Source organism: Chelonoidis abingdonii, chromosome 3 (assembly GCF_003597395.2).
Source record: "Chelonoidis abingdonii isolate Lonesome George chromosome 3, CheloAbing_2.0, whole genome shotgun sequence".
In the NCBI taxonomy this organism is placed as follows: Eukaryota; Metazoa; Chordata; order Testudines; family Testudinidae; genus Chelonoidis; species Chelonoidis abingdonii.
The window spans coordinates 94,726,057-94,736,817 of NC_133771.1; positions in this window are offsets into that span (position 1 = coordinate 94,726,057).

Consider the following 10,761-nt stretch of genomic DNA (forward strand, 5'->3'; position numbering starts at 1 on the left):
ACAGTCAGTGTGCTGCCTTTCTAAAACTGATCAAGAGTTTAAAAATACAAAAACAAACTCTTGAGTTCTCCTTTCTCTGGTTTCCCTCAAGTTGCTCTTTTATGTCTTCTATTCCTTACTTCTATTTTTCCTGTGTTTAACTGGAACATGCTCAACCAGGTTTCTAATACATATATATTTTATAACATAGCTCACTGTGTTTTGGCTGCATCTGTCTTTCTTTCTCCTTTTCTTCCTTCAGTCCTCCCTTCCTTATACAGTATTTTAGGGTCTTTCTTCTCTCTGTTCTCTCACCCCTTCTCCATCTCCAGCCTCATTTCTTTCTTACCTTGCATTTCACTCTCTAATTCCTTTGCCTACATTGTTCTATTTCCTTCTTCTCATGAAAGTCCCTCCTCCTCAGTCCCCTCCCCCCCAATCACCACTTTCTAATCAATCTCACTGCACGCACATCAACTGAACAGGAGGAGGTGAGAAGAAAGGGGTCCAGATGCTAGGCACTAGCACTGTCAGAGCTGACCTGTAAGGGCTTGTCTACACGGTGCAGCAATGTGTATTATAAGGGTGGGATTTTTAAAGTGCATTGACATGTTGTGCATTAATTGGGCCACGTAGACTTTGCTAGTGTGCACTAAGGTGTCACGGTGTGCTTTAACAAACCAGTTCAAACAGCACAATAACAGGTCTCAGATATCAAAGGAGACTCTGATACCTGGGAAGCTACTAGAGCAACGTATAAAACATTCAATTTGTAGTACCTGAAGGATGAAGGGGTGATCACCAGCAAACAGCATGGATTTACCAAAAACAAATCATGCCAAACCAGCTTCCTTCTTTGACAGAGTAACTGGTTTGGTGCATAGGGGAATGCAGTGGACATAATAAATCTGGACTTCAAGGCTTTTGATACAATCCCACATGACATACTGATAAGCAAGCTAGAGACCTATGGGTTTGGCAGAACTCCCATTAAGTGGATACATAATTGGTTAAACAACCACAAACAAAGAATAACTATTACTGGAAGGATGTCACATTGCAGGGAGGTCTCAAGTGAGGTTCCACAGGGATCTGTTCTGGGTCCAGTGTTGTTTAACATCTTTAACATTGACCTGAATGTAGGAATAGAGAGGATACTGATCAAATTTACAGATAACACAAAGCTGGGGGCAGGGTTGCCAACACCTTGGGAGACAGAGCTAAAATTCAAAGGTATCTTGATAAATTGGAGAACTGATGTAGACACAACAAAATTAAATTCAACAAAGACAAAATGTAAGGTGCTATACTTCTGTTTTTCTTCCCAATGCACAAATACAGACTGGGGGAATAACTGGCATGGCAGCAGCTCTGCTGAGAAGGATCTGGGAGTTGTGGTGAATCACAACCTCAATATAAGTCAGCACTGTGATGCCGTTGCAAAAAAAGCAAATGAAATTTTAGGTTCCATTAACAGAGGCATAGTATGCAAGTACCACTCTAATCGGTGCTAGTTAGACCTCAGCTATAGTATTGGGTCCAGTTTTGGTCACCAGTGTGTAGAAAGAATGTGGCGAAACTGGAAAGGATCCAGGGGCAAGGGCCAAAGATGATCAAAGGCTGGAATGCCAGCCATATGAGCAGAGGCTGAAGGAACTGGGAATGCTTAGTTTGGAAAAGAGGAAATTAAGTGGAGACATGATAGCAGTCTTCAAGTACTTGAAAGGCTGGGTAGTGGGGTGATCACCCCACTCCAGCCCTGGAAGAGTACAAGCAGCCCTGCAGAAGGCTGCAGCTCTGAAAGCTGGGCTGATTGGGAAAGCAGCCACAGCTGTAGATGGCTTAATAAGGGCCCAGCTGGCCCTTATAAGGGGGCAGTGGGCCAGAAACACAGAGAGACTCTCTCTAGCTGTGAGAGGGAGGGATGGACCTGGCTGCAGGAAGCTGAGAGAAGGTACCTGGTGTGGAGCAGGGTTGGGGAAAAGACCAAGGGTGCTCTGACCTGGAACCCCCCTGGCTGTGGCCTAGTGGAAGGCCAACTAGGTACTGAGGTTGCAGGGGGCAGCCCATGGGTAGGCAGAGGCAGCAGGTCCAAAACCCCCTTGTGTATGATGAGTGGCTTTTATACTCCAGTCTGTCCCAGTGAGTGGGGGCTAGATGATGACTGGCAGTAGCCCATAACTGAGGCAAGGTGGGGATAGAGGTTTGGTGGCTCACCTGGGTGGGGAGGCCCTGAGGCTGCCGACAAGTGGACGCACCATACGCGGGTAAAACGGTTTTTGACCCGAACCAGTGATCGATCAACAGAAGAGGACCAGCCTCTGTCCGCCCCGGCACCGAAGCCCAGGGGTGGCACAGGCGAAGACTCCACCTGGGAGTATCAAGGACTAGACGGACTAAAAGGACTGTTTAAAAGAAAGAAATGATGAGCTATCAATAATATTTCTGCTTATGTACCCCTACTACTGCTATGTTGGAAAATAGTTTTTACAATTAGGGAAACATGGGCAAGTTCCTTTAATCTAGTAAGTGTTGGGTATGTGGAGGTCCAGGAGATTACCGAGTGCCCTGGTAGCCCAACCAGTGCAACCCAAATGGTGGGTTAGTAACTTAAGATATACACGATGGAACGGAATATGGACCGAGGATATAGTCCCTGGCGACTCTATTCTCCGGATAGGCATCTTTTGCCTTAACCGGACAAGACGGAGCGAGAGTACACTTAGAGAAAGAACAATGTGATGGACTTTATCCTAGGATATGATTGCTATGATTCCAACTGTTAAACGTTGATTGTTCCAAATACCAAGGCGATGGAACTACACCCATGTGAAACTTACTAATAATAGTTGGGTGAGATGTTCCTACCAGCATCATAGGCGAAGGTTGAAGCGAGTAGGATTAGACGGGTCTTTGATGCTATCTTTCTAAGTTGCCGCGGACAATACCACTAGTAAGATCATGTAGGTATGGACGGTGGCACAATGGGCATGGCAGCACCATAATGGAACCCGGACCTTCTTCAAATATTTTTGGTCTAACACCGACAAGCCCAGATTAGGCTGTAATTGATTTGGAAGGCAGGGGCCAAGAGCATGGAATGCCACTACTGTGACTCTGAGGTGAACCAATCGTTATGGGGCACCTTTCCGAGTCGGTAATTCTTTGTATTTTGACGAGACAGTGGAGATTCTGAGACCTGGATGGTCCCTTGTCTAAATGGGACTTGGCCCTAAAAGTCACTATTGGATCTGTGGCAATATGCTTACAGAAGGTTGCCCCAAATTGGACAGCGTATGTTACGTTGGGGTATATTAGGCCCCTGTTCTTTCTACTACCCAAATACTGGGAATAAATTGGGAATCAAAGTATATGATGATCTAATTAGGGAAAGCGGTTCGTGGACTCCTCCTTGGCCGCCGGGAGCTCCAAAAGTGGGGAGCTCAGGAGTGGCCTCCTGAAGAATCATAGAACATTATGGACGGCCCGTGGAACCCTAGTGAGCTAATATCTGGACCAGGGAGCCTATTTATAACCTGAATTGAATAATTAGGCTCAGCTGTTTGGAAATAGTCACTAACCAGACAGCCACAGCCCTCAACCTTTTGGCTGATCAATCAACTCAAATGAGGAATGCAATTTATCACACCACATGGTCCTCGATTATTTGTCAGAGGGAAGGAGAGTTTGTGCAAAATTGAATGAGTCCAATTGCGCTTACAAAATAGATGATAATGGAAAGGTGGTGAAACAGCTAACAAAGGAAATGAGAAAGTTAGCCCACGTCCCGGTCCAAACATGGGGCGGGTGGAACACAGACTGGTTTACCTCCTGGTTACCACAAATAGGTTGGCTCCGAAGGGGTTTCCTCTTTGCTGTATTTTTATTGCAACCCTATTAACCCTAGCTTGCTTTGCTCCCTGTTTAGTGCATATTCAGATGTATGGCTAATCAAATTGTATATCAATGAATGATGGCACGTATCAGCCAATAAAAACTGAGAGGTTTGAAGCTCTCAAAACGCTTTTAAGGGGACTGTTAGAGCAAATGGAATTTGTTAACTCTTTGCTTATGGCAATCCTCTGCTTATCATCCTGGTTAATCTTTGCACGTATGTAACCTTCTTAGATGCACGTAGCAAAATACCTAGAGGAAAGATGTTAAACAATCCAACTTATCTGTAAAAGGAATTCAAGAAATGTATGGACTAACAGAAGTCTGCACGTAAAGATGTTTGTAACCTAGTATATAAAGGCTGTTCGAGCCAGTAAGGTGTGTCTTCTTCCTTGGCACTAGCCAAGAAGAAAGCACCCGTTCAGCTGACCGAGAAAAAAATTGTACCCGTCTTCTCTGTCGAAGTGTGGGAAAACATTATAAATGATTGTTGCAATTCTATGATTTAGGTATTCCCACTCATTGATATCAAAAGCATTACAATTTTGTCACAAAATACAGCTTATGTCTCAGAAAAGTTAAGAGGACTGTGACCCAATTTTTTCTTTTATGCACCTAGTTAAGTTTTAACTACACACTCGAGAAACTTGACATAACTGCATGACAAAACAGGAACTAGTCCACTGATTCAGAAAAGTTATGCTTTTTATACTCTGGCTGGGAATCAAACTGAAACAAGGAGACCTGTATTTTTTCTCCAGATGGATAACTTGATGGGTGGTCATTCATTATTAGATCTTATTTCACCGTATACATGAAAGTCATTGCTGAATTGTATTAGAATATGGCTACTTTTAACTTGTTTATAACAATAAATGACACCTGGTCCTCATAAGTCACTATCACGAAGCAGATTTTCAACATACTCTGAGACTCAATCTTTGAAACAAGATAAATTGGATGGAAGTTTACAACAATTTGTCCAAGCGTCCAACAGTGGTCCAGCTGAGATATACGAACCCAGACCTAATAAGTCTCTTTGCTGTGCCTTGTCGTCATATGCGCACATGGCCTCTGTCACTTGAGGATTAAGTGTATAATTGCATTGTTTCATCATCTTTAAACTCGATTTGAACTATTTCTTACGCTTTGCAAAGAATTAACTATAATTAACTCACTGAAGATATGTCAGGAAAACGTAGTCAAGAAGTCGATCTGTTTTATTTGACCTAACATATCAACCCTCAAGGTGCTTCATGGTGCAGAGCAGGCAGTAAATCTTGCCTTGGATATGAAAAGACGTGATACACTGAGTATTATTACCAACATTTGGACATAGATTGCCGCTCAGATAAGAGTGTGAATCTTAAAGGGCATATAGCTTGGTAATCATGGTCAGCTTTTTTTTTAAACTTCAATAGTGATAAGATTTTTACAATGATTGTGCTTGAACTTTCTCGAAGCAGTTAAGGTTAATGGTTACTGTTGAAACAAGATCTGGACTTTGGTGCGTAACCTGCATGCCTGATTGGATATAGCAAATTGTAGATTCCTAGTTCTAAAGTTATTGAGAAATTATCTCTGCATGAAGCTTATTGTTGATATTATAAATACAGAATAGGCATTAGAGTGTAAATTCATCTCTGCGCGGGCTCCAAAACACAAGGCTTGTCTACACGGTGGTCGACAGGGTTCTGGAATTGTAGAGACCCTTACTTAAGTAGTGCACATCTAACATTACCCGTACCTGCCACGAACTAAAAGGTTACTAGTCACATTTAAGTGGTACCTCTCACCTATATCAAAGACAAATAGGCGTTATGCATCGCGCTCCGTTTTGACAACAGTAGTGTCTACGGTAGCTCAGAAGCGTCAGCTGCAGTGTATCTGCACATCACGTGCTAGCGTGTGCGATGGTATTACTCGCATGAATCACATTAGACAAAGTTAATGTCTAATAGTGCGTCCCACATGTGATTGCATCTGTGAGTGATAGCGCTTAACTACTTTGATTACTAGCTCGCTTGCTCCTGGAGCAGAAAGACACTGCTAGCAGCCAGTGAGCGTCAGCCTCATTCTAGTCCACCAGTAATTGCCCAGGTTCTGCAAAGACATGTACCATCCCTGTTGAAGCACCGAGCTGCCCACGGCCTCCACTGACTCTGGGAACCTGAGCTAGCTAAAGCAAAGCTAGCCCAGGATATACCTATTCAAGCTGCAATCACACAGATTGCATTGAAGGACACACTAATTAGGCAACATCATGCTAGGGTTCTCAATCGTCTTTCATGACGCCCTCGTCCTCCCACAACATGCTATTAAAACTTCTACAGCCTACCTGTTCCACAATAACTGCTTTTCTGTATAGAAAGAGTTCAGCATTGGCAGCACAAGCTGGGCAATTCCTCAGGCCCCATGCCACAGGGCCCCCCCACAAAGCTACATTGCTCAGGCTTGCTGTCAGCTCCAGGGTGGGCTCAGGCCCTCGGGCTTCATGCTCTATGCAGTGGGCTTCAGGCTTTCATTCACGGCCCCAGCAAGTACTAATGCTGGCCTGCTTTGTGGCCTGGAGGCCTGATTTGGTGAACACGTGACTAGCTTTGCATTAAGCCTCCTGCCTTTAGAGTTCACATTGTGTGCATAGCGTCTTTTGTGTCCTCTGCACAAGGGTGAATTCACACTGAGAGAATACTGGATCCTTATTCCATGGGATACAGTTATTTATTGAAGTTTAACAATGTAGCAGAAAGAACTTTAAAAGTCTTCTGAAAGTTCTGCACGCCTTTAGGCCTTTGATTCAGCAATGGCACTTAAGCACATGTATAAATATTTAAGATAGAAAATCCCATCTCTACTCTCAACAAAGCATTTGTTTTAAGATCTATTGACCATGCATCTTTACTGAAAGCGGCTGATACCGTAATCCCCATCAAGTTAAGATCATGCCACTGACTTTCCGAAAGGAGAATCTTTGTTTTCAACTTTGCTATACTTAGCTTTTGATTTATATAGTGACCTGTATTCAAGTCTGAGCTAAATATGTTCAGCCATTAAGAAACTGGGCACTTCACAGCTTGGGAAAGGACCATCCTCACTAGCATAGCTCTTCATGTACCCAGAAAATGTTCTCCAGAGGCTAAGCCACTCTAAGACGGCTCCATCCTGTAAAACCCTAAAGGCACAGCTAGGGGAGTCTCTGTTAGTGGCTAGTCCCAAAAACACTCAGAATTTTCTGCACATCATAAGAGTGGTTGAAGTCCCTCAAAGTTGATCCTTCATTTTTTTCCAACAAAAAAAATCTAGTGAGAAATTCCATAGGTAAAGATGACCCTAAAGAGATCAGAGAGGACTGCCCAAGTGTTTCAGATGTAAGGAGATACCAAAGTTTCACACACAATCTTACTCAGCCTTTATGGGCCTTAATAAATGATATGTTAATGCATGATCAGATACTATTGCTTAAACAATATACATTTTATTCTGCTAAGTGTACATTTGTAAGTACTCTACACTTGGTCTCTGAATGCAAAGCTGTGACTTTGAAAGCCATTCTCATTTAAATACAAAACCCCCACATGAATAGTACTTACTAACGAAACTGCCATTTAGTAATGAAGATAATAGCAAAATGTTTGCTAAGAGACCGGCCACTCTAGTCTTGCAAAGCTAGTCAGCGCCGGTTGTTCCACTTTAGGGGACCTAGGGTGCAAGATTTGAGGGAGCATTTTGCGCCCTCAGTGGCGGAGGTCCTCTGTGCTGAGTCAGCGGCGCAGTTCTGCGGCAGTCCTCTCGCTCAACTCCAGGACCTGCAACCGATAGGCCCCGAAGACCAGGAGTGCGGAAGGACCCACTGCACAGAATTGCCATACGCGGAAGACCCTGCCTGCGCTTGAGCTAGTTACTGTCTTCAGTAAGCTGGCTTCATCCTCTATATTGATCAAGCAAGCATCTGTTATGTGCACAGTCATTGGTTAGTCAAGTTTGTGTGGAATAATTACTAATAACCATTTGATTTAATTTAACATGCATGACTTTCCAATAAAGATTGTCATAAGACATCTTGAGAATACATTCCAAAACTCAGACATTTGTTATTAAGAATTGCAGATAGTTTTTTCTAATTACATTACATTTCAAGCGAACTAATGGGCAAGTTTGCTACACTTAGTGGCAAAGCAGAGGCAATCAGTGGGGTTTTTTTAGATAACTAGTATGACGACCTTAATATTTATCATGCCATGATCAGCTTGAAGAGCGTATTCTACACTGATATTAGAATACTCAGTACCAGTGATTAAAAAGGTGTTGCAGTAGAATAGATTGTAAGGTTAACAAGAGCAAACCTCCTTTACTTGTTAGCCAGAGCATGATCCAGTGGCAAGATTATAAGCTGCACGGTTATCCAGCAAAAGCATTGTGCACTGAGCGCAGGTCTAGAAACGGAATTGATGAATGCCCCCTGGTCACAGTGCCATATTTTAAAGAGCTTCGTATAGATCGAACTACTAAAGTGGTATATTGGCTAATATTGCCTTCCTAGTAGCTGTTACCTATGAAGATCTTGATCTGCCTCAGTGAGGATGGTTGCATGACAGACAAAGCCTATTGACTTCAGTAGAGAGCAGGGTTGGTCTACAAAATGAAGACTAATTAAAGATAGGTCTTAGATTGCATTACCATTGATTTACACCCAGATTCTGCACAAGACTTAGTCTGAAGGTTGCAGTAGCTATCATAGTGCAAATCAATTTCACTATGAAACGTATAACTATTTTCGTAATCTGTTTTATGAGGAAACACCTGCTCAATCGTAAAATCTCCATTTTATAGATGCTGTGTTTAAAGTGCTGAATTCTATAGCTTCACCCCAGCTGCAGTCCAGTTCTGACCTAGAATGATGCATAAGAGAATGCTAATCAGCAGAGTTGGCCATGTACAGTCGCGTGAATGTGGACATGAACAGAATGGAGCAATTTCAATGGGTAACCATTTAGTGGGGATAATGGGCACAATCCAAGGACAACCAGGAGCAGTTGTAGATGCATTTTTCGTCAGTGCAAGTTTTAAGTATCTGCACTTTTCAAAATTCGCCTTTGGATGGTAATCCTTCTGTTACACTACTGCACTGGAGTATCAATGTGTTATATTTCACATTTTCTTTTAATAAATAATATTTCACTACTGGATTTCTGCCAAATAGATGATTATGTCCCAGCTGGGTTAGCAAAACCCTGAAATGACTCTGAAATTCTTTTCTTCATTTTTTTATACTTGCTAAAACCAACCAGCAGTGGAAAAAAGATGCATGTAATATCTGATAGATACAGAACTTGACAAAGAAAGAACTATAAATGTGCTCTTGTAGGGAGAAAACTGCCCCAGCAGGGTGGGGAGGAGAATGGATATAGCAACATTCAGTGATTAACATTTCAATAAGCTGCTTGTTAAAAAAGTTGCCCCGGAACATGCGAAATGTTTCCCTGGCTGTCAGAATATTAAAAAAATTTCTAAGTCTTCCAGGGATTTTTTAGTAGATCAGGAACAAGTCATGGGTATAACAAATAAAATTACAAAAAAATAAAAATCACAAAGCCATGTCTGTCCCTGACTTTACTGAACAGCATCCCTGACACAATAGAGATCGAGGAGGGTCCAGCACCCTGCCCCCCTTAGCCGTGGTGCTGACAGGACCCCACGCCCAGCTGGGCGAGGGCTCTCCTGCAGCCCTCCAGGGCTGGAACTGTGGGCCTGCCAGCAACAAAAAAATGGAGGGCCTGTGGACCTTGGCTGTTGACAGCTCTGCAGTCCCTCTGCCACCACGTCTGCGGAATTGTAAGCCCCACACCCCCCGGCAAACCACACAGTGGCTTGAGCAGCATCCAACATTCCCTCTGCTGCCCACAGCAGCCTCTGGGAGCTGCAGCAGAGCAACGGAGGAGCAGCTGCTCCAGCAGCTGGACCCAACTGCAAGAGGACCTTGGAAGCTCAGGTCACCACAATGGCAGTGAGCCAATCATTGCAGGGGATCCCTGGAGCTAGCTAGCTGCAGGTCCCCAATGTTCAGAAGGTCACAGAAGTCAGACATAATCTTGGCCTTAAGCGTGACTTCAGCCTGTATAACATGTCTATTGTCAGTTCCTGCACAGGGAAGCTACATATCAGCCTAAACGAGATAGTATATTAACAAGTAAAAACCCTCTATTTGAGGATCGCTATTCTGAAATATTCTCATAATGAGGTACAACTAGTTAGCAGGCCACAATTCGTTGATATAGTTCAAAAGCGCTGCCATCTTCTGTGAAGACCTTTAGCATTTAAAAAAATTTAGAAGCTGATCGAGTTACCATTCCATACAGACTAGAGATACTCAGCATGTATTATTGGAATTCACGTGTGAATTAGTTGTCACACATTACAGATCAGAAGACTGGAGTGAATGATTTGTTATCCAGCTGTGTTAAGCTCTTAGTCCATGCCACCTCTGTTGCACTCTTGGTTTCACACCTGAGCTCCAGAAATCAAACACTAGTTTAGCAAATATGCAATTATTCTAAATGATTGATGCATTCCCAATGTATGAAACAACAAATAAGTATGGCTACATCTTGATTCAGCTGAAGATAAGGGTGGAAAGCCTTATGTCCACAGGGGACGTCGTAGGCATCTGCATAGAGGTATTCAGCCTGGAGAGGACAATATCCAACAAACCTGTATCGAAGGAAGTCAATGATAGGAATAAACATGCCTAACCATAGAACATAAAGTTAGAAGAGACCACACAGGGTCATCTAGTCTTAACCTCCCTGCAAGATGTTAGCCAAATAGACTCGTTTCCCCCTGGACTACTCAATTACCCCAGGAGGCACGGAAGACAGGAAGACGGAACAA